We start from the raw sequence: 23,832 nt of genomic DNA, 5'->3' as shown, positions 1-23,832 counted from the left end.
TGTGTGTGGGATGTTAAATGTTGTGGATGTTGTGTGTGGGGATGTTAAATGGGTGTGTTGTGTGGGATGTTGTGTGTGGATGTTAAATGGGATGTTGTGTGTGGATGTTAAATGGGATGTTGTGTGTGTGGGATGTTAAATGGGATGTTGTGTGTGGGATGTTAAATGGGATGTTGTGTGTGTGATGTTAAATGGGATGTTGTGTGTGTTATGTTAAATGGGATGTTGTGTGTGATGTTAAATGGGATGTTGTGTGTGTGATGTTAAATGGGATGTTGTGTGTGTGATGTTAAATGGGATGTTGTGTGTGGGATGTTAAATGGGATGTTGTGTGTGTGATGTTAAATGGGATGTTGTGTGTGGGATGTTAAATGGGATGTTGTGTGTGTGATGTTAAATGGGATGTTGTGTGTGTTCTTTCTTTTGCAGTCCTTCTACACAACGCCATTCCTTTTGTAGGATTTGGTTTCCTGGACAACGCCATCATGATTGTAGCTGTAAGTTACACCACTTTATCAAATTAATATCACGTTTAGATCTGTGTCTCTGTGGTAGACCCTCTATAGTAGTACCGTAATACTAGATAGATTATACAGTAATATGCTGTAGCCCTCCATCCATACTAGTATTACGGTAATACTAGATATATTCTACAGTAATATGTGGTAGATCTCTATCCATACTAGTATTACGGTAATACTAGATATATTCTACAGTAATATGTGGTAGATCTCTATCCATACTAGTATTACCGTAATACTAGATATATTCTACAGTAATATGTGGTAGACCTCTATCCATACTAGTATTACAGTAATACTAGATATATTCTACAGTAATATGTGGTAGATCTCTATCCATACTAGTATTACGGTAATACTAGATATATTCTACAGTAATATGTGGTAGACCTCTATCCATACTAGTATTACAGTAATACTAGATATATTCTACAGTAATATGTGGTAGATCTCTATCCATACTAGTATTACGGTAATACTAGATATATTCTACAGTAATATGTGGTAGCCCTCTATCCATACTAGTATTACAGTAATATTAGATAGATTATACAGTAATATGTGGTAGATATCTGTTTCATTAACGTTGAAGTGAGAATCTGGTATCTGTCATTTACTGTAACTAGAGAGTTGGTCAATTCTATTTTAGTTTTTCAAAACATTGACATGTATTTTTTTGCCACCAAAAGCAGACTCTTTTATCCACATCTAACTCACTTAACCTCATTCAAAGACTTTCATTCTGAGGGACAAAAAATGACTCATTGAAGTTGAATACGAAAGCTTTGGCTTTCAGCGGTGGTTTTTCACGACAGCATGAAACACACACTATATGAACATACAGTGGGGCAAAAAAGTATTTAGTCAGCCACGAATTGTGCAAGTTCTCCCACTTAAAAAGATGAGAGAGGCCTGTAATTTTCATCATAGGTACACTTAGCCCCACTATATATCAAGTGTTTGGTTTTCCCACATGGCCTTAACAAATAACCACAGAGAATTGATGAGGGTGTTTGTGTGTTTTGTTTTTAGGGCACGCAGATTGAGTTGTCCATAGGTGTGATCCTTGGGATTTCAACCATGGCAGGTATGTGGAAAACCAGAAATAATCTGTGAGTCCCTAATGGGACCGTATTCCCTGTGTAGTTCACTATAGGGTGCCATTTGGGGTGCTGTCTATATGCTTTGTAATGTTTTTTTTTGTATATTTACAGTGCCTAGTGAAAGTCTACACGCCCCTTGCACAGTTTTAAGATTACATTTCAAAAGGGATTACATTTCAAAAGGGATTACATTTCAAACGGGATTACATTTCAAAAGGGATTACATTTCAAAATGGATTACATTTCAAAAGGGATTACATTTCAAACGGGATTACATTTCAAAAGGGATTACATTTCAAAAGGGATTACATTTCAAACGGGATTACATTTAAATGGAGATTACTGTCACAAACGTCGTAGTGAGGAGACCAAAGCGCAACGTGATGTGAATACATTTTTTTTTTTAAGTAAGACGAAAATAACACGAAGTACACTAAACAAACAAAACAGAATATCAAAAAGAACGTGACCGCTATAAACACTGAGTGCAAACATGCAACATCACATAGACAATAACCCACGAAATACCCAAAGAAGATGGCTGCCTAAATATGGTTCCCAATCAGAGACAAAGATAAACACCTGCCTCTAATTGAGAACCAATCTAGGCAACCATAGACTTACATAAACACCTAGATGGAAAACAACCCCATACATCTACAAAACCTCTAGACAGTACAAAAACCCTAGATGAGACAAAAAACACACATACCACCCTCGTCACACCCTGACCTAACCAAAATATATAAAGAAAACAAAGAATACTCAGGTCAGGGCGTGACAATTACATTCAATTTTTCCCCCCAAAGGTCTGCACAACCTACTCCACATGTTCAAAGTGAAAAATTCTTTACTGAAAATAATCAAATGAACCTGAAGACGTCTTGATTGCGTGTGTCTTCACCCCCCCCCCCCCCCTCCCCAGAGTTAATAATTGGGGGATGCACCTTTGGCAGCCATGACAGCTGTGAATCATTTTTTAAAAATGTATAGAAAATTTAAAAAGTGACTTTCACATTTAGTATTCAGACCCTTTACTTAGTACTTTGTTGAAGCACCTTTGACACAAATATATCCTCGAGTCTTCTTGGGTATGAAACTTGGCACACCTGTATTTGGGGAGTTTCTCCCTTTCTTCCCTTTCTTCTCTGCAGATCCTCTCAAGCTCTGTCAGGTTGGATGAAGAGTGTCGCTGCACAACTATTTTCAGGTCTCTCCAGAGATGTTTGTTCGGGTTCAAGTCTGAGCTGTGGCTGGGCCACTCAAGGATATTCATAAACAACACACTCCTGCGTTGTCTTGGTTGTGTGCTTAGGGTCTTTGTCCTGAAGCCACTCCTGCGTTGTCTTGGCTGTGTGCTTAGGGTCTTTGTCCTGAAGCCACTCCTGCGTTGTCTTGGCTGTGTGCTTAGGGTCTTTGTCCTGAAGCCACTCCTGCGTTGTCTTGGCTGTGTGCTTAGGGTCTTTGTCCTGAAGCCACTCCTGCGTTGTCTTGGCTGTGTGCTTAGGGTCTTTGTCCTGAAGCCACTCCTGCGTTGTCTTGGCTGTGTGCTTAGGGTCTTTGTCCTGAAGCCACTCCTGCGTTGTCTTGGCTGTGTGCTTAGGGTCTTTGTCCTGAAGCCACTCCTGCGTTGTCTTGGCTGTGTGCTTAGGGTCTTTGTCCTGAAGCCACTCCTGCGTTGTCTTGGCTGTGTGCTTAGGGTCTTTGTCCTGTTGGAAGCTATAATCCTTCGCCCCAGTCTGAGGTTCCTCGATCCTGACTAGTCTCCCAGTCCCTGCCGCTGAAAAACATCACCACAGCATGATACTGCCACCACCATGCTTCACCGTAGAGATGGTGCCAGGTTTCCTCCAGACGTGACGCTTGGCATTCAGGACAAAGTGTTGAATCTTGGTTTCATCAGACCAGAGAATCTTGTTTCTCATGGTTTGAGAGTCTTTTGGTGTCTTTTGGCAAACTCCAAGTAGGCTGTCGTGCATTTTTCAGAGGAGTGGCTTCCGTCTGGCCACTACCATAAAGTCTTGATTAGTGAAGTGCTGCAGAGATGGTTGTCCTTCTGGAAGGTTCACCCATCTCCACAGAGGAATACTGGAGCTCTGTCAATGACCATCAGGGTTGCTCAGTTTGGCCCGGATGGCCAGCTCTAGGAAGAGTCTTGGTGGTTCCAAACTTCTTCCATTTAAGAATGATGGAGGCCGCTGTGTTCTTGGTACCTTCAATGCTGCAGAAATGTTTTGGTACCCTTCCCCAGATGTGTGCCTCAAAACAATTCTGTCTCGGAGCTCTACGGACAATTCCTTCGACCTCATGGCTTGGTTTTTGCTCTGAAATGCACTGTCAACTGTGGGACCTTATATAGACAGGTGTGTGCCTTTCCAAATCATGTCCAATCAATTGAATTTACGACAGGTGGACTCCAAACAAGTTGTAGAAACATCAAGGATGAACAATGGAAACAGGATGCACCTGAGCTCAATTTCAAGTCTCATAGCAAAGGGTCTGAATACTTATAAGTTATTTCACTTTGACATTTTTTATAAATTTGCCTTGTCATTATGGGGTATTGTCTGTGAATTGATGAGGAAAACATGTAATTTAATCAATTTTAGAATAAGGCTGTAACGTAACAAAATGTGGAAAAAGTCAAGGGGTCTGAATACTTTCCGAATACACTGTATGTCCATTGTTTTTGTAAAAATTACTCAAGCTCAGTAAATTTGGTTGGCAATCATTGATGGACAGTAATATTCTAACCGTGTCTCTGGTTTTCAAGCAAATTTAAGTCAGGACTGAGACTGGACCACTCAGGAACAATTAACACCTATTGGAAAGCCATTATAGTGTGTCTTTGGCATTCAAATGTGTGTTATTGTCATGCAAAACAAAAAAAACTAACTTTTTACCTGGGTTTAACTATTTTTAATATTCATTTTCATCCTGACAAACTCCCCAGTCCCTGCTGGTGAGAAGCATACCCATAACATGATGCTGCCACCACATTACTTGAAAATACAGAGAGTTTCACTCTGTGTTGTATTGCATTGGATTTGACCAAAAACCTGCAGTTGACACACTCCCCCTCCCAGCCATTCCTGCTTCATAGACAACAACCCTAAGGGCAATACAATAGGGGGTGTGGGGCCATTCTCTTTCAAATGTTCAAACACAGACCCTCCTCCCCCCCCAGTTCAACCAGGTCCCTACACATCAATCATCATGACGATTTCAAAGGAATAGATATGTGCATAAATTAGCACACCCTCTAATGCGTGAGAACAGGAACAGGATGCCCATATATGGGCATAAGCACGTGATCCGTTCCCGCCAGGATGTCCTGACCGGATGCCCAAATATGGGCATGCACACGTCATCCTGACATAGGGTCATAAATCATACGTTTGACGTGTGCCGTCTACTTTATTCTCTCTGGTATATGTTGCCCTAAGTGCTGTGCAAAGTTGGTTGAATCTTATTCACATTAATTCACAGCTGTAATGGCTGCCACAAGTGATTCCACCCATTCCACTCTTGGATGTGAAGACAATCAATTACACTCATTTTCAATTTCTTAGTAAATCCATTTTTATTAGTATTTTTTTAAATTTTTAAAATTATTTCTCTATGAACATGTGGATTAGGTTGTGTAGATCAATAGGGGAAAAAATGTAATTGAATCTCTTTTTCGATTGAATTTTAAAGCAGGAAATGTGACGACTGTCCAAGGGGTTGTGTAGACTTTCACTAGCGACTATCTCAATACATTAAATGTCCATCTGAATGTAACTTGGCAATAGCCAATTTAATCCTACACTCAACGTCTAATTAAAGCCTTGGGTTGCCTCCAAAATGGCACCCTATCCCCTATGTAGTGCACTACTTATGACCCACAGGAGTTTGGTGGCACTTAATTGGGGAGGACGGGGCTCGTGGTAATGGATGGAGCGGAATCAGTGGAACGGTATCAAATACATCAAACAAACATAGTTTCCATGGTTTCCATGTGTTTGATGCCATTCCATTTGCTCCGTTCCAAACATTATTATGAGCCCTTCTCCCCTCAGCAGACTCCACTGTAATATGACCATAGGGCTGTGGTCAGTAATCCACCATATGTAGATTAACTCTGACCCTAGGAGGTCCGGAGCCTGCTGCACACATCTGATGTCCCAGGTCTAAATCAGGCCCTGATTACAGGGGAACAATGACTGGTGTCCCAGGTCTAAATCAGGCCCTGATTAGAGGACAACAATGACTGGTGTCCCAGGTCTAAATCAGGCCCTGATTAGAGGGGGACAATGACTGGTGTCCCAGGTCTAAATCAGGCCCTGATTAGAGGACAACAATGACTGGTGTCCCAGGTCTAAATCAGGCCCTGATTAGAGGACAACAATGACTGGTGTCCCAGGTCTAAATCAGGCCCTGATTAGAGGGGGACAATGACTGGTGTGTCCCAGGTCTAAATCAGGCCCTGATTACAGGGGAACAATGACTGGTGTCTCAGGTCTAAATCAGGTCAGGGGAACAATGAAAAATCAGGCCCTGATTAGAGGACAGCAATGACTGGTGTCTCAGGTCTAAATCAGGCCCTGATTAGAGGACAACAATGACTGGTGTCCCAGGTCTAAATCAGGCCCTGATTAGTGGACAACAATGACTGGTGTCCCAGGTCTAAATCAGGCCCTGATTAGAGGACAACAATGACTGGTGTCCCAGGTCTAAATCAGGCCCTGATTAGAGGGGGACAATGACTGGTGTCTCAGGTCTAAATCAGGCCCTGATTACAGGGGAACAATGACTGGTGTCTCAGGTCTAAATCAGGCCCTGATTAGAGGACAGCAATGACTGGTGTCTCAGGTCTAAATCAGGCCCTGATTAGTGGACAACAATGACTGGTGTCTCAGGTCTAAATCAGGCCCTGATTAGAGGACAACAATGACTGGTGTCCCAGGTCTAAATCAGGCCCTGATTAGAGGACAACAATGACTGGTGTCCCAGGTCTAAATCAGGCCCTGATTAGAGGGGAACAATGACTGGTGTCCCAGGTCTAAATCAGTTCCTAATTAGAGGACAACAATGACTGGTGTCCCAGGTCTAAATCAGGCCCTGATTAGAGGACAACAATGACTGGTGTCCCAGGTCTAAATCAGTTCCTAATTAGAGGACAACAATGACTGGTGTCCCAGGTCTAAATCAGGCCCTGATTAGAGGACAACAATGACTGGTGTCCCAGGTCTAAATCAGGCCCTGATTAGAGGGGGACAATGACTGGTGTCCCAGGTCTAAATCAGTTCCTAATTAGAGGACAACAATGACTGGTGTCCCAGGTCTAAATCAGGCCCTGATTAGAGGGGGAACAATGACTGGTGTCCCAGGTCTAAATCAGGCCCTGATTAGAGGACAACAATGACTGGTGTCCCAGGTCTAAATCAGGCCCTGGTTAGAGGACAACAATGACTGGAGTCCCAGGTCTAAATCAGGCCCTGATTAGAGGACAACAATGACTGGTGTCCCAGGTCTAAATCAGGCCCTGATTAGAGGGGGACAATGACTGGTGTGTCCCAGGTCTAAATCGGGCCCTGATTAGAGGGGAACAATGACTGGTGTCCCAGGTCTAAATCAGTTCCTAATTAGAGGACAACAATGACTGGTGTCCCAGGTCTAAATCAGGCCCTGATTAGAGGGGAACAATGACTGGTGTCCCAGGTCTAAATCAGGCCCTGATTAGAGGTGAACAATGACTGGTGTCCCAGGTCTAAATCAGACCCTGATTAGAGGGCAACAATGACTGGTGTCCCAGGTCTAAATCAGGCCCTGATTAGAGGGCAACAATGACTGGTGTCCCAGGTCTAAATCAGTTCCTAATTAGAGGACAACAATGACTGGTGTCCCAGGTCTAAATCAGGCCCTGATTAGAGGTGAACAATGAAAACACGCAGAGGGACTGACTTGGAGGACCAGAGTTGAGTTTGAGGGATATAGGGAAGAGGCAGCCATTTGAAACACACGTTCTCTCAGTTAGTCCCCTGGTCTGGCTAGCTGCCAGACACTGAAGAGAGCGACAGATAGTGGATGATGATTATTCATATGTATGGTAATATTCCTCTTCAGTCATCTGAATGACAACAGCGATATCCTAGCTGTTCACTTTAGGACAAGAGGTGATAATTTGCATTTTAACAGAATGATTCAGCCTTCTTGGGAACCAAACGACAGAGAGACAGTGCATCCCAAATGGCACCCTGTTCCCTATACAGGGCACTGCTTTTGACCAGGGCCCATAGGGTAGTGCACTATATAGGGCATAGGGTACCATTTGGGACTCATCCATAGCCTAGCTAGCTACCGTACCATAATATAACATATAACATACCATAACAGTCATATCACATCACAGATTAATGAGACTTCAGCCTGTAACAGAGGAGAACATATCAGAGATAAATGGAGAGTTTAACAGAGGAGAACATATCAGAGATAAATGAGAGTTTAACAGAGGAGAACATATCAGAGATAAATGAGAGTTTAACAGAGGAGAACATATCAGAGATAAATGAGAGTTTAACAGAGGAGAACATATCAGAGATAAATGAGCCTGTAACAGAGGAGAACATATCAGAGATAAATGAGTCTGTAACAGAGGAGAACATATCAGAGATAAATGAGCCTGTAACAGAGGAGAACATATCAGAGATAAATGAGAGTTTAACAGAGGAGAACATATCAGAGATAAATGAGTCTGTAACAGAGGAGAACATATCAGAGATAAATGAGCCTGTAACAGAGGAGAACATATCAGAGATAAATGAGAGTTTAACAGAGGAGAACATATCAGAGATAAATGAGAGTTTAACAGAGGAGAACATATCAGAGATAAATGAGAGTTTAACAGAGGAGAACATATCAGAGATAAATGAGAGTGTAACAGAGGAGAACATATCAGAGATAAATTTAACAGAGAGTAAATTAACAGAGGAGAACATATCAGAGATAAATGAGAGTTTAACAGAGGAGAACATATCAGAGATAAATGGAGAGTTTAACAGAGGAGAACATATCAGAGATAAATGAGAGTTTAACAGAGGAGAACATATCAGAGATAAATGAGAGTTTAACAGAGGAGAACATATCAGAGATAAATGAGAGTTTAACAGAGGAGAACATATCAGAGATAAATGAGAGTTTAACAGAGGAGAACATATCAGAGATAAATGAGAGTTTAACAGAGGAGAACATATCAGAGATAAATGAGAGTTTAACAGAGGAGAACATATCAGAGATAAATGAGTCTGTAACAGAGGAGAACATATCAGAGATAAATGGAGAGTTTAACAGAGGAGAACATATCAGAGATAAATGAGAGTTTAACAGAGGAGAACATATCAGAGATAAATGAGAGTTTAACAGAGGAGAACATATCAGAGATAAATGGAGAGTTTAACAGAGGAGAACATATCAGAGATAAATGAGAGTTTAACAGAGGAGAACATATCAGAGATAAATGAGAGTTTAACAGAGGAGAACATATCAGAGATAAATGAGAGTTTAACAGAGGAGAACATATCAGAGATAAATGAGAGTTTAACAGAGGAGAACATATCAGAGATAAATGGAGAGTTTAACAGAGGAGAACATATCAGGGATAAATGAGCCTGTAACAGAGGAGAACATATCAGAGATAAATGAGCCTGTAACAGAGGAGAACATATCAGAGATAAATGAGCCTGTAACAGAGGAGAACATATCAGAGATAAATGAGAGTTTAACAGAGGAGAACATATCAGGGATAAATGAGATAAAGAGGAGAGTTTAAATGAGAGGAGAACATATCAGAGATAAATGAGAGTTTAACAGAGGAGAACATATCAGAGATAAATGAGTCTGTAACAGAGGAGAACATATCAGAGATAAATGAGAGTTTAACAGAGGAGAACATATCAGAGATAAATGAGAGTGTAACAGAGGAGAACATATCAGAGATAAATGAGAGTTTAACAGAGGAGAACATATCAGAGATAAATGAGAGTTTAACAGAGGAGAACATATCAGAGATAAATGAGCCTGTAACAGAGGAGAACATATCAGAGATAAATGAGTCTGTAACAGAGGAGAACATATCAGAGATAAATGAGCCTGTAACAGAGGAGAACATATCAGAGATAAATGAGAGTTTAACAGAGGAGAACATATCAGAGATAAATGAGCCTGTAACAGAGGAGAACATATCAGAGATAAATGAGAGTAACAGAGGAGAACATAAATGAGATCAGAGATAACAATGAGAGAGTTTAACAGAGGAGAACATATCAGAGGAGAACATATCAGAGATAAATGAGCCTGTAACAGAGGAGAACATATCAGAGATAAATGGAGAGTTTAACAGAGGAGAACATATCAGAGATAAATGAGTCTGTAACAGAGGAGAACATATCAGAGATAAATGAGTCTGTAACAGAGGAGAACATATCAGAGATAAATGAGAGTTTAACAGAGGAGAACATATCAGAGATAAATGAGAGTGTAACAGAGGAGAACATATCAGAGATAAATGAGCCTGTAACAGAGGAGAACATCAGAGATAAATGTCAGATAGAGGAGAACATATCAGGATAAATGACACTGTAACAGAGGAGAACATATCAGAGATATAATGACAAAAACATGATCTGATTTTATTCTAAGTCCCTCTCCCTTCCATATCTCTGGCCTTGGGGAGAGGAACATATCAGAGATAAATGGAGAGTTGAGGAGAAGGAGATCAGAGGATGGCTGGAGGTGGAGGTAAATGAGGAACAGAGGAGAACATATCAGAGATAAATGGAGAGGAACAGAGGAGAACATATCAGGAGAGGAGAGGAGAGGAGAGAGATAAATGAGAGGAGAGGAGATAAATGAGCCTGGGAGGTGAGGGAGAACATATCAGGAGAGAGATAAATGAGGAGAGGAGAGGAGAGATAAATGGAGAGTTTAACAGAGGAGAACATATCAGATAAATGAGAACAGAGGAGAACAGAGGAGAGTGGTAGAACCACTAAATGACTGTTATTGAACCAGCATAAATGAGTATAAACTGTTTACTGCAGTTTAACCTGTTATATGAAGACCATGAGACTAGCTGAGGAAACATATCACACAAATGAGCTGTAACAGAGGAGAACATATCACAGATAACAACACACGCACAGAGGAGAACATATCAGGGATAAATGAGCCTGTAACAGAGGAGAACATATCAGACACGATAAATGAGCTCTGTCAGAGGAGAACATATCTCTTCCCATTTGTGAGCCCTGATGGAATATGGGATGGGTACCAGCAGCAAACGAAGCTATTGACTCTGTGGAAACTGGAAACGTCCTGGTGTAGTTGAGGCCTGCAGCATCACCTATGGCTGGCCTGTGTTATGAGATAACAACATATTGAATCCTGTGTTATGGGACAACAATCATATTGAATCCTGGGGTAGTTGAGGCCTGCAGCATCACCTATGGCTGGCCTGTGTTCTGGGTTAACAACATATTGAATCCTGGGGTAGTTGAGGCCTGCAGCATCACCTATGGCTGGCCTGTGTTCTGGGATAACAACATATTGAATCCTGGGGTAGTTGAGGCCTGCAGCATCACCTATGGCTGGCCTGTGTTCTGGGACAACAACATATTGAATCCTGGGGTAGTTGAGGCCTGCAGCATCACCTATGGCTGGCCTGTGTTATGAGATAACAACATACAGTATGTATTGTGATAGGGGTTTCTCTCAGTCTTTTTTCCCTCAGATATATGAGCAGGAAACCTTCTGTTCTCTTGATTATGTTAACAGTTACAGCACAAAGGCATTTCACTGGGCCCTTTACTAGTGTGGTCGGAGGAATAAACAGTGTAACTATCCTTACAACAAAGGCATTTCACTGGGCCCTTTACTAGTGTGGTCGGAGGAATAAACCGTGTAACTATCCTTACAACAAAGGCATTTCACTGGGCCCTTTACTAGTGTGGTCGGAGGAATGAACCGTGTAACTATCCTTACAACAAAGGCATTTCATGGGCCCTTTACTAGTGTGGTCAGAGGAATAAACAGTGTAACTATCCTTAGCAACAAAGGCATTTCACTGGGCCCTTTACAACAAAGGCAGTTTACTAGTGGGTCGGAGGAATAAACAGTGTAACTATCCTTACAACAAAGGCATTTCACTGGGCCCTTTACTAGTGTGGTCAGAGGAATGAACAGTGTAACTATCCTTACAACAAAGGCATTTCACTGGGCCCTTTACTAGTGTGGTCGGAGGAATAAACAGTGTAACTATCCTTACAACAAAGGCATTTCACTGGGCCCTTTACTAGTGTGGTCGGAGGAATAAACAGTGTAACTATCCTTACAACAAAGGCATTTCACTGGGCCCTTTACTAGTGTGGTCGGGAGGAATAAACCGGCAACTATCCTTACAACAAAGGCATTTCACTGGGCCCTTTACTAGTGTGGTCGGAGGAATAAACAGTGTAACTATCCTTACAACAAAGGCATTTCACTGGGCCCTTTACTAGTGTGGTCAGAGGAATAAACAGTGTAACTATCCTTACAACAAAGGCATTTCACTGGGCCCTTTACTAGTGTGGTCGGAGGAATAAACAGTGTAACTATCCTTACAACAAAGGCATTTCACTGGGCCCTTTACTAGTGTGGTCGGAGGAATAAACAGTGTAACTATCCTTACAACAAAGGCATTTCACTGGGCCCTTTACTAGTGTGGTCGGAGGAATGAACAGTGTAACTATCCTTACAACAAAGGCATTTCACTGGGACTTTACTAGTGTGGTCGGAGGAATAAACAGTGTAACTATCCTTCAATAGAAGAATCCCGTTACAACAAAGGCATTTCACTGGGCCCTTTACTAGTTTTGACCACAGTTCAAATGAATTCAGATACAGTATAATATTCCATTTGGAGTAAATGAATTCAGATACAGGATAGTATTCCATGTGGAGTAAATTAATTCAGATACAGGATAGTATTCCATGTGGAGTAAATTAATTCAGATCCAGTATAATATTCCATTTGGAGTAAATGAATTCAGATACATGATAGTATTCTATGTGGAGTAAATTAATTCAGATACAGTATAATATTCTATGTGGAGTAAATTAATTCAGATCCAGTATAGTATTCTATGTGGAGTAAATTAATTCAGATCCAGTATAGTATTCTATGTGGAGTAAATTAATTCAGATCCAGTATAGTATTCCATGTGGAGTAAATTAATTCAGATCCAGTATAATATTCTATATTGAGGTGTGTCTGCTGGTCATATAGCTCTGCTGTATAATAGACTGTGAATCCTCTCCCACTGAGATACTGCAGGGCTATTTCAGGGAACAGTAGAAAGACAAGGCTGTGATGTTCTGGACCCAGAGCTCTAATATAACTAACAGCAGGCTGGACCCAGAACTCTACTGTAACTAACAGCAGGCTGGACCCAGAACTCTACTATAACTAACAGCAGGCTGGACGCAGAACTCTACTATAACTAACAGCAGGCTGGACGCAGAACTCTACTATAACTAACAGCAGCCAGAGCTCTACTATAACTAGCAGGGACCAGAGCTCTACTATAACTAACAGCAGGCTGGACGCAGAACTCTACTATAACTAACAGCAGCCAGAGCTCTACTATAACTAGCAGGGACCAGAGCTCTACTATAACTAACAGCAGGCTGGACCCAGAACTCTACTATAACTAACTAGCAGGGTCCAGAGCTCTACTATAACTAGCAGGGTCCAGAGCTCTACTATAACTAACAGGGTCCAGAGCTCTACTATAACTAGCAGGGACCAGAGCTCTACTATAACTAACAGCAGGCTGAACGCAGAACTCTACTATAACTAACAGCAGCCAGAGCTCTACTATAACTAGCAGGGACCAGAGCTCTACTATAACTAACAGCAGGCTGGACCCAGAACTCTACTATAACTAACTAGCAGGGTCCAGAGCTCTACTATAACTAGCAGGGTCCAGAGCTCTACTATAACTAACAGGGTCCAGAGCTCTACTATAACTAGCAGGGTCCAGAGCTCTACTATAACTAACAGGGTCCAGAGCTCTACTATAACTAGCAGGGTACAGAGCTCTACTATAACTAGCAGGGTACAGAGCTCTACTATAACTAACAGGGTCCAGAGCTCTACTATAACTAGCAGGGTCCAGAGGGGATAAAGGAGGAGAATACCCACTGTTATGAAAGTACCAGAGGGGATAAAGGAGGAGAACACCCACTGTTATGACCAGAGGGGATAAAGGAGGAGAATACCCACTGTTATGACCAGAGGGGATAAAGGAGGAGAATACCCACTGTTATGAAAGTACCAGAGGGGATAAAGGAGGAGAATACCCACTGTTATTTACCAGACATTTAAGATAAAGGAGGAGAACACCCACTGTTATGAAAGTACCAGAGGGGATAAAGGAGGAGAATACCCACTGTTATGAAAGTACCAGAGGGGATAAAGGAGGAGAATACCCACTGTTATGACCAGAGGGGATAAATGAGGAGAACACCCACTGTTAGGAAAGTAGCAGAGGGGATAAAGGAGGAGAATACCCACTGTTATGAAAGTACCAGAGGGGATAAAGGAGGAGAATACCCACTGTTATGACCAGAGGGGATAAAGGAGGAGAATACCCACTGTTATGAAAGTAGCAGAGGGGATAAAGGAGGAGAATACCCACTGTTATGACCAGAGGGGATAAAGGAGGAGAACACCCACTGTTATGAAAGTACCAGAGGGGATAAAGGAGGAGAATACCCACTGTTATGACCAGAGGGGATAAAGGAGGAGAATACCCACTGTTATGAAAGTACCAGAGGGGATAAAGGAGGAGAATACCCACTGTTATGAAAGTACCAGAGGGGATAAAGGAGGAGAATACCCACTGTTATGAAAGTACCAGAGGGGATAAAGGAGGAGAACACCCACTGTTATGAAAGTACCAGAGGGGATAAAGGAGGAGAATACCCACTGTTATGACCAGAGGGGATAAATGAGGAGAACACCCACTGTTATGAAAGTACCAGAGGGGATAAAGGAGGAGAATACCCACTGTTATGACCAGAGGGGATAAAGGAGAATAATACCCACTGTTATGAAAGTACCAGAGGGGATAAAGGAGGAGAATACCCACTGTTATGAAAGTACCAGAGGGGATAAAGGAGGAGAATACCCACTGTTATGAAAGTACCAGAGGGGATAAAGGAGAAGAATACCCACTGTTATGAAAGTACCAGAGGGGATAAAGGAGAAGAATACCCACTGTTATGAAAGTACCAGAGGGGATAAAGGAGGAGAATACCCACTGTTATGACCAGAGGGGATAAAGGAGGAGAACACCCACTGTTATGAAAGTACCAGAGGGGATAAAGGAGAAGAATACCCACTGTTATGAAAGTACCAGAGGGGATAAAGGAGAAGAATACCCACTGTTATGAAAGTACCAGAGGGGATAAAGGAGGAGAATACCCACTGTTATGACCAGAGGGGATGAAGGAGGAGAATACCCACTGTTATGAAAGTACCAGAGGGGATAAAGGAGGAGAACACCCACTGTTATGAAAGTACCAGAGGGGATAAAGGAGGAGAACACCCACTGTTATGACCAGAGGGGATAAAGGAGGAGAATACCCACTGTTATGAAAGTACCAGAGGGGATAAAGGAGGAGAATACCCACTGTTATGAAAGTACCAGAGGGGATAAAGGAGGAGAACACCCACTGTTATGACCAGAGGGGATGAAGGAGGAGAACACCCACTGTTATGACCAGAGGGGATGAAGGAGGAGAACACCCACTGTTATGAAAGTACCAGAGGGGATAAAGGAGGAGAACACCCACTGTTATGACCAGAGGGGATACCCAAGTTAGGAGAATAAAGGAGGAGAACACCCACTGTTATGACCAGAGGGGATAAAAGGAGGAGAACACCCACTGTTATGAGCGGATAAAGGAGGAGAATACCCAGTTATGACCAGAGCGGATAAAGGAGGAGAACACCCACTGTTATGACCAGAGGGGATAAAGGAGGAGAACACCCACTGTTATGAAAGTACCAGAGGGGATAAAGGAGGAGAACACCCACTGTTATGAAAGTACCAGAGGGGATAAAGGAGGAGAATACCCACTGTTATGACCAGAGGGGATAAAGGAGGAGAACACCCACTGTTATGAAAGTACCAGAGGGGATAAAGGAGGAGAATACCCACTGTTATGACCAGAGGGGATAAAGGAGGAGAACACCCACTGTTATGAAAGTACCAGAGGGGATAAAGGAGGAGAATACCCACTGTTATGAAAGTACCAGAGGGGATAAAGGAGGAGAACACCCACTGTTATGACCAGAGGGGATAAAGGAGGAGAACACCCACTGTTATGACCAGAGGGGATAAAGGAGGAGAATACCCACTGTTATGAAAGTACCAGAGGGGATAAAGGAGGAGAACACCCACTGTTATGAAAGTACCAGAGGGGATAAAGGAGGAGAACACCCACTGTTATGACCAGAGGGGATAAAGGAGGAGAATACCCACTGTTATGACCAGAGGGGATAAAGGAGGAGAACACCCACTGTTATGAAAGTACCAGAGGGGATAAAGGAGGAGAACACCCACTGTTATGACCAGAGGGGATAAAGGAGGAGAACACCCACTGTTATGACCAGAGGGGATAAGGAGAACACCCACTGTTATGACCAGAGGGGATGAAGGAGGAGAACACCCACTGTTATGAAAGTACCAGAGGGGATAAAGGAGGAGAATACCCACTGTTATGACCAGAGGGGATAAAGGAGGAGAACACCCACTGTTATGACCAGAGGGGATAAAGGAGGAGAATACCCACTGTTATGACCAGAGGGGATGAAGGAGGAGAACACCCACTGTTATGACCAGAGGGGATGAAGGAGGAGAATACCCACTGTTATGACCAGAGGGGATAAAGGAGGAGAACACCCACTGTTATGACCAGAGGGGATGAAGGAGGAGAACACCCACTGTTATGACCAGAGCGGATAAAGGAGGAGAATACCCACTGTTATGACCAGAGGGGATAAAGGAGGAGAACACCCACTGTTATGAAAGTACCAGAGGGGATAAAGGAGGAGAATACCCACTGTTATGAAAGTACCAGAGGGGATAAAGGAGGAGAACACCCACTGTTATGAAAGTACCAGAGGGGATAAAGGAGGAGAATATCACTAGTTTTGCCGTCTGTCTGTAATCGTATTTCCTCACTGCTGTGTTTCTGAAACAAGCCTGCTGCGTTTCTAACAGGTAGACAAACATCTAAGAGAGTCTTAACGGTACTGTACAATACCGCACAACATCTACACCAGAGAAACAAAATACTTGGGGAGTTCTGAGTGTCCACAGGGGATACTAAATTGGATTATAAATCATGTCTGCGGCTTTAAATTGACAAATGAACTGGAATCATCAGTCAAATCCAAGCTGAAGTTGAAGGCTTTCTATGTAAACTCCAGCTGGTCATGTAACCTATTGTACTTCTCACTGTCCAATTGTTCAATATGATGGCTGTTGTTTTGGACTTTTATTAGGCTCTGATCTTGTTAAATAAGTCTAGTACACATTCTCTCCCTCTCTCTCTGGATGGCTGCCTAAAACCTGCAGAAGCCCTGCTACAGTACTGCTACAGCCTGGGCTGCATCCCACATAGAACCCTATTCCTTATGTAGTGCACTACCCTATGGGCCCTGGTTATAAGTAATGCACTACCCTATGGGCCCTGGTTATAAGTAGTGCACTACCCTATGGGCCCTGGTTATAAGTAGTGCACTACCCTATGGGCCCTGGTTATAAGTAGTGCACTACCCTATGGGCCCTGGTTATAAGTAGTGCACTACCCTATGGGCCCTGGTTATAAGTAGTGCACTACCCTATGGGCCCTGGTTATAAGTAGTGCACTACCCTATGGGCCCTGGTTATAAGTAGTGCACTACCCTATGGGCCCTGGTTATAAGTAGTGCACTACCCTATGGGCCCTGGTTATAAGTAGTGCACTACCCTATGGGCCCTGGTTATAAGTAGTGCACTACCCTATGGGCCCTGGTTATAAGTAGTGCACTACCCTATGGGCCCTGGTTATAAGTAGTGCACTACCCTATGGGCCCTGGTTATAAGTAGTGCACTACCCTATGGGCCCTGGTTATAAGTAGTGCACTACCCTAATGGCCCTGGTTATAAGTAGTGCACTACCCTATGGGCCCTGCTACAGTATTGCTACAGCCTGGGCTGCATCCCACATAGAACCCTATTCCTTATGTAGTGCACTACCCTATGGGCCCTGGTTATAAGTAGTGCACTACCCTATGGGCCCTGGTTATAAGTAGTGCACTACCCTATGGGCCCTGGTTATAAGTAGTGCACTACCCTATGGGCCCTGGTTATAAGTAGTGCACTACCCTAATGGCCCTGGTTATAAGTAGTGCACTACCCTATGGGCCCTGCTACAGTATTGCTACAGCCTGGGCTGCATCCCACATAGAACCCTATTCCTTATGTAGTGCACTACCCTATGGGCCCTGGTTATAAGTAGTGCACTACCCTATGGGCCCTGGTTATAAGTAGTGCACTACCCTATGGGCCCTGGTTATAAGTAGTGCACTACCCTATGGGCCCTGGTTATAAGTAGTGCACTACCCTATGGGCCCTGGTTATAAGTAGTGCACTACCCTATGGGCCCTGGTTATAAGTAGTGCACTACCCTATGGGCCCTGGTTATAAGTAGTGCACTACCCTAATGGCCCTGGTTATAAGTAGTGCACTACCCTATGGGCCCTGGTTATAAGTAGTGCACTACCCTATGGGCCCTGGTTATAAGTAGTGCACTACCCTATGGGCCCTGGTTATAAGTAGTGCACTACCCTATGGGCCCTGGTTATAAGTAGTGCACTACCCTATGGGCCCTGGTTATGAGTAGTGCAGTACCCTATGGGCCCTGGTTATAAGTAGTGCACTACCCTATGGGCCCTGGTTATAAGTAGTGCACTACCCTATGGGCCCTGGTTATAAGTAGTGCACTACCCTACGGGCCCTGGTTATATGTAGTGCAGTACCCTATGGGCCCTGGTTATAAGTAGTCCACTACCCTATGGGCCCTGGTTATAAGTAGTGCACTACCCTATGGGCCCTGGTTATAAGTAGTGCACTACACTATGTGCCCTGGTTATAAGTAGTGCAGTACCCTATGGGCCCTGGTTATAAGTAGTGCACTACCCTATGGGCCCTGGTTATAAGTAGTGCACTACCCTATGGGCCCTGGTTATAAGTAGTGCAGTACCCTATGGGCCCTGGTTATAAGTAGTGCACTACCCTATGGGCCCTGCTTGTAAGTAGTGCACTACCCTATGGGCCCTGGTTATAAGTAGTGCACTATACAGGGAATAGGGTGCCATTTGGGACAGAACCCTGAGGCTGAAATAAGTTACAGACAGCTGACCTTGAAACAGTTGTAATTCCAGTGGTCCTGCTCTCTCTCTCTCTCTCTCTCTCTCTCTCTCTCTCTCTCTCTCTCTGTCCCTCTCTCTCTCTCTCTCTCTCTCTCTCTCTCTCTCTCTCTCTCTCTCTCTCTCTCTCTCTCTCTCTCTCTCTCTCCTCCAATCAAGATTCACTATCTTCACAATGTAGTTTTAGATTCAGACTACTGTATCTGCACCCTGAAAAAAGGGTTCCAAAAGTGTTCTTCGGTTGTCCCCATAGGAGAACCATGTCTGGTTACAGGTAGAAACCTGGTTCCGCAATAGAACTATTTTGGGTTCCATATAGAACCTTCTGTATAAAGGGTACTACATGGAACTTTAAAAAATTCTACCTGGAACCAAAAGGGTTCTGCCTGGAAATAAAAAGGTTCTGCCTGGAACCAAAAAGCGTTCTTCAAAGGGTTCTCCAATGGGGACAGGGGAAGAAACCTTTTAAGGTTCTAGATCCTTTGTTGGTTCTTAATCTTCAACACAGCAATTTTGTTATGGGCCGTTCTAATGTGACGTTCAGTGATTAGTTTGTGTGTTTTGATATTGAAATACATAGATTGATGTGTTAACATTAAACAGACCCCTTGTCCCTCGCAGCCTACATGACTCCAGAACGACCCTGCGTTGCCATGACATTCAGATCAATGATTGGTTCAGACCGTCAGTCACAGTTAAAACACCATCAGTCCTGTGGGCCGTGATTCTGTCTGTCTCAGTCTCTGGACAGACACAAGTGTAAATAAACTGTTTTCAGCATCGAACGAGCAGGAAGAGCAGATGAAATCCATTGACAAACCAGCTGTACGGTAATTCACATTTGGCTCTGTCGCATCTCATTTACCACGATTTTCTCTCTATTAGTTCAGGTGCATTCTGTCTAATGACGAGTCAGAGACACAGCCTGCTGTCTAATGACGAGTCAGAGACACAGCCTGCTGTCTAATGATGAGTCAGAGACACAGCCTGCTGTCTAATGATGAGTCAGAGACACAGCCTGCTGTCTAATGATGAGTCAGAGACAGCCTGCTGTCTAATGATGAGTCAGAGACACAGCCTGCTGTCTAATGATGAGTCAGAGACACAGCCTGCTGTCTAATGATGAGTCAGAGACACAGCCTGCTGTCTAATGACGAGTCAGAGACACAGCCTGCTGTCTAATGATGAGTCAGAGACACAGCCTGCTGTCTAATGATGAGTCAGAGACACAGCCTGCTGTCTAATGACGAGTCAGAGACACAGCCTGCTGTCTAATGATGAGTCAGAGACACAGCCTGTCTAATGATGAGTCAGAGACACAGCCTAATGAGTCAGAGACACAGCCTGCTGTCTAATGATGAGTCAGAGCTACAATGATGAGTCAGAGACACAGCCTGCTGTCTAATGATGAGTCAGAGACACAGCCTGCTGTCTAATGATGAGTCAGAGACACAGCCTGCTGTCTAATGATGAGTCAGAGACACAGCCTGCTGTCTAATGATGAGTCAGAGACACAGCCTGCTGTCTAATGATGAGTCAGAGACACAGCCTGCTGTCTAATGATGAGTCAGAGACAATGATGAGTCAGCACAGCCTGCTGTCTAATGATGAGTCAGAGACACAGCCTGCTGTCTAATGATGAGTCAGAGACACAGCCTGCTGTCTAATGATCAGAGACACAGCCTGCTGTCTAATGATGAGTCAGAGACACAGCCTGCTGTCTAATGATGAGTCAGAGACACAGCCTGCTGTCTAATGATGAGTCAGAGACACAGCCTGCTGTCTAATGATGAGTCAGAGACACAGTCTGCTGTCTAATGATGAGTCAGAGACACAGCTACTGTCTAATGATGAGTCAGAGACACAGCCTGCTGTCTAATGATGAGTCAGAGACACAGCTACTGTCTAATGATGAGTCAGAGACACAGCCTGCTGTCTAATGATGAGTCAGAGACACAGCCTGCTGTCTAATGATGAGTCAGAGACACAGCCTGCTGTCTAATGATGAGTCAGAGACAGCCTGCTGTCTAATGATGAGTCAGAGACAGCAGCACAGCCTGCTGTCTCAGAGACACAGCCTGCTGATGTCTAATGATGAGTCAGAGACACAGCCTGCTGTCTAATGACGAGTCAGAGACACAGCCTGCTGTCTAATGATGAGTCAGAGACACAGCCTGCTGTCTAATGATGAGTCAGAGACACAGCCTGCTGTCTAATGATGAGTCAGAGACACAGCCTGCTGTCTAATGATGAGTCAGAGACACAGCCTGCTGTCTAATGATGAGTCAGAGACACAGCCTGCTGTCTAATGATGAGTCAGAGACACAGCCTGCTGTCTAGTGATGAGTCAGAGACTAAGCCTGCTGTCTAATGATGAGTCAGAGACACAGTCTGCTGTCTAATGATGAGTCAGAGACACAGCTACTGTCTAATGATGAGTCAGAGACACAGCCTGCTGTCTAATGATGAGTCAGAGACACAGCCTGCTGTCTAATGATGAGTCAGAGACACAGTCTGCTGTCTAATGATGAGTCAGAGACACAGCCTGCTGTCTAATGATGAGTCAGAGACACAGTCTGCTGTCTAATGATGAGTCAGAGACACAGCCTGCTGCCTAATGATGAGTCAGAGACACAGCCTGCTGCCTAATGACGAGTCAGAGACACAGCTACTGTCTAATGATGAGTCAGAGACACAGCTACTGCTACAGCCTGCTCCACTCCTCTCCGTTCCAACTCTACACCGTGTTTTGTGTTTTAATGGATGTCATTGGAGCATACAACGACCTTTAACCTCTTGACGTCATCAACCAGTCCTTCACCCGGGCAGAACCATGACCTCCCTCTCTTCTCTCTCTGCAGCTGCTGCCCTGGGGAACCTTGTGTCGGACCTGGCTGGACTCGGGTAAGAAAAGGCAGATCAAACCAATCGTCTGTTAGGGCTGATACAGTCCCTGGTGGAGTCCTAATTGTAGTCACACTGTGTTCAGTCCCTGGTGGAGTCCTAATTGTAGTCACACTGTGTTCAGTCCCTGGTGGAGTCCTAATTGTAGTCACACTGTGTTCAGTCCCTGGTAGCATCCTATTGTAGTCACACTGTGTACAGTCCCTGGTGGAGTTCTATTGTAGTCACACTGTGTACAGTCCCTGGTGGCGTCCTATTGTAGTCACACTGTGTACAGTCCCTGGTGGCGTCCTATTGTAGTCACACTGTGTACAGTCCCTGGTGGAGTCCTATTGTAGTCACACTGTGTACAGTCCCTGGTGGCGTCCTATTGTAGTCACACTGTGTACAGTCCCTGGTGGCGTCCTATTGTAGTCACACTGTGTACAGTCCCTGGTGGAGTCACACTGTGTACAGTCCCTGTTAGCATCCTATTGTAGTCACACTGTGTACAGTCCCTGGTGGAGTTCTATTGTAGTCACACTGTGTACAGTCCCTGGTGGAGTCCTATTGTAGTCACACTGTGTACAGTCCCTGGTGGCGTCCTATTGTAGTCACACTGTGTACAGTCCCTGGTGGAGTCCTATTGCAGTCACACTGTGTACAGTCCCTGGTGGCGTCCTATTGTAGTCACACTGTGTACAGTCCCTGGTGGAGTCCTATTGCAGTCACACTGTGTACAGTCCCTGCTAGCATCCTATTGTAGTCGCTATAGGAAGATTGCTACAGTCCCTGTTAGCGTCCTATTGTAGCCGCTATAGGAAGATTGCTACCGTCCCTGTTAGCATCCTATTGTAGTCGCTATAGGAAGATTGCTACAGTCCCTGTTAGCATCCTATTGTAGCCGACATAGGAAGATTTCTACAGTCCCTGTTAGCATCCTATTGTAGTCGACATAGGAAGATTGCTACAGTCCCTGCTAGCATCCTATTGTAGTCGACATAGGAAGATTGCTACAGTCCCTGTTAGCATCCTATTGTAGTCGACATAGGAAGATTGCTACAGTCCCTGTTAGCATCCTATTGTAGTCGACATAGGAAGATTGCTACAGTCCCTGTTAGCATCCTATTGTAGTCGACATAGGAAGATTGCTACAGTCCCTGCTAGCATCCTATTGTAGTCGACATAGGAAGATTGCTACAGTCCCTGTTAGCATCCTATTGTAGTCGACATAGGAAGATTGCTACAGTCCCTGCTAGCATCCTATTGTAGTCGACATAGGAAGATTGCTACAGTCCCTGTTAGCATCCTATTGTAGTCGACATAGGAAGATTGCTACAGTCCCTGTTAGTATCCTATTGTAGCTGCTATAGGAAGATTGCTACAGTCCCAATGTGGTTTCTGAGAACACTCCAGACTTCTTCATTGTGAGAACTGATTATTTGCGGTGAACAACCTCAAAAAAGACTTCCTGGAATGCCCCAATGTAATTATAGGTAAACAGTCAACCTGTCAGGATGAAACTGGAGAGAGGTTAATGATGTCCTCTAACCTGTCAGGATGAAACTGGAGAGAGGTTAATGATGTCCTCTAACCTGTCAGGATGAAACTGGAGAGAGGTTAATGATGTCCTCTAACCTGTCAGGATGAAACTGGAGAGAGGTTAATGATGTCCTCTAACCTGTCAGGATGAAACTGGAGAGAGGTTAATGATGTCCTCTAACCTGTCAGGATGAAACTGGAGAGAGGTTAATGATGTCCTCTAACCTGTCAGGATGAAACTGGAGAGAGGTTAATGATGTCTTCTAACCTGTCAGGATGAAAC

At 43.9% G+C, this 23,832-nt stretch overlaps 1 long non-coding RNA gene across 1 annotated transcript; it reads left to right on the top strand.

Annotated features, from left to right (window-relative positions):
* Positions 1–310: 310 nt before the first annotated feature.
* On the top strand, positions 311–22,028 carry LOC135568063 (uncharacterized). Its single transcript, XR_010462505.1, has 3 exons — positions 311–497; positions 1,554–1,608; positions 21,986–22,028. It is a non-coding gene; the product is annotated as an uncharacterized LOC135568063 (long non-coding RNA).
* Positions 22,029–23,832: the final 1,804 nt, after the last annotated feature.

The sequence above is a fragment of the Oncorhynchus nerka genome, unplaced genomic scaffold, assembly GCF_034236695.1.
Source record: "Oncorhynchus nerka isolate Pitt River unplaced genomic scaffold, Oner_Uvic_2.0 unplaced_scaffold_1716, whole genome shotgun sequence".
Lineage (NCBI taxonomy): Eukaryota > Metazoa > Chordata > Actinopteri > Salmoniformes > Salmonidae > Oncorhynchus > Oncorhynchus nerka.
Note: the sequence above shows the minus strand (reverse complement) of the source record. Positions and strands in the feature narration are given on the sequence as shown.